We start from the raw sequence: 1,620 nt of genomic DNA on the forward strand, positions 1-1,620 counted from the left end.
GTCAGAAAAGATGCTTTGTAATATTTTGATGCTTTGGATTTTGTTAAGGCTTGCTTTATGGCCTAATATGTGGTCTATTCTGGAGAATGTTCCATGTGCGTTGGTCTATTCTGGAGAATGTTCCATGTGCGTTGGAAAAGAAAGTATACTTGGCTGCTGTTGGGTGGAGTGTTTGGTATATGTCTATGAGATCAAGTTGGTTGATTGCAGCATTTAGCTCTTCGTCTCTTTGTTGAGCTTCTTTCTGGATGTTCTATCCTTCACCTAAAGTTGTGTTTTGAAGTCACTGACTACTATTGTGGAGTTGTCTGTCTCTCTTTTCAGTGCTGTTAACAGTATATGTATTTTGGAGCCGTATTGCTAAGTGCATAAATATTTATTATAGTTATGTCCTCCTGGTGTATTGACCCTTTCATCATTATGTAGTGTCCTTCCTTATCCTTTGTGGTGGATTTTACTTTAAAGTCTGTTTTGTCACAGGTTAATATTGCCACTCGTGCTCTCTTCTGAGTGTTGTTTGCTTGATATATTTTTTTCCATCCTTTGGGTTTCAGTTTGTTTGTGTCTTTAAGTCTAAGGTGTGTCTCTTGTAGGCAGCATATAGACAGATCATGTTTTTTTATCCGATCTGCCACTCTCTGTCTCTTTATTGGTACATTTAGTTCATTTACATTCAGCATAATTATTGATAGGTATGAGTTTAGTGCTGTCATTTTGATGTCTTTTTTTGTGTGTTGTTCACAGTTTCTTTGTTCTGCTTAATTTTCTGTGCTGAGTTGTTTTTCTTTATGTATTTTCTTTTCATGTTTTTCATTGTTGTTGATTTTGTGTTTGCTGAGTCTTTTATATTTTTCTAGTTTTTTATTTCGACTGGTAGTTTTGTTAGTTTCCTTTGTGGTTACCTTAGTATTTACCCCTGTTTTTCTAAGTTTATACGAGTCTTTTATTTCTTTATATCACCTTGACTTCCTCTCCATATGAAAAGTTTATGTCTACATTTTTTAAGTCCCTCTTTTTTTGTTTTAGTGTTGTCATCTTTTACATATTAACATCTGTTTCCCTATTTTCAGTGTTTTAGCTTTGATCTACCTTTGTGTCTTCCCTGTCTGGCTTGATACCCGGTTGCTCTGTCCTGTGTTCTAGTCTTGGGTTATTATCTGATATTACTGATTTTCTAACCAGAGGACTCCCTTTAGTATTTCTTGTAATTTTGATTAGGTTTTTGCAAATTCCCTAAACTTGCGTTTATCTGGAGATGCCCTAATTTCGCCATCATATTTGAGAGACAGTTTTGCTGGATATATAATTCTTGGCTAGCAGTTTTTTTCTTTCAAGGCTTTATATATGTCATCCCATTGCCTTCTTGCCTGCATGGTTTCTGCTGGGTAGTCAGAGCTTATTCTTATTGACTCTCCTTTGTAGATAACTTTTCATTTCTCCCTAGCCACTCTTAAAATTCTCTCTTTATCTTTGGTTTTGCCAAGTTTGATTATATTTTGTCTTGGTGACTTTCTTTTGGGATCTACCTTATGGGGGGTTCGATGAGCATCTTGGATAGATATCTCGTCATCTTTCATGATATCAGGGAAGTTTTCTGTCATCAAATCTTCAACAATTCTC

This window comes from Trichechus manatus, unplaced genomic scaffold, assembly GCF_000243295.1.
Source record: "Trichechus manatus latirostris isolate Lorelei unplaced genomic scaffold, TriManLat1.0 scaffold00010, whole genome shotgun sequence".
NCBI classification, from domain to species: Eukaryota; Metazoa; Chordata; class Mammalia; order Sirenia; family Trichechidae; genus Trichechus; species Trichechus manatus.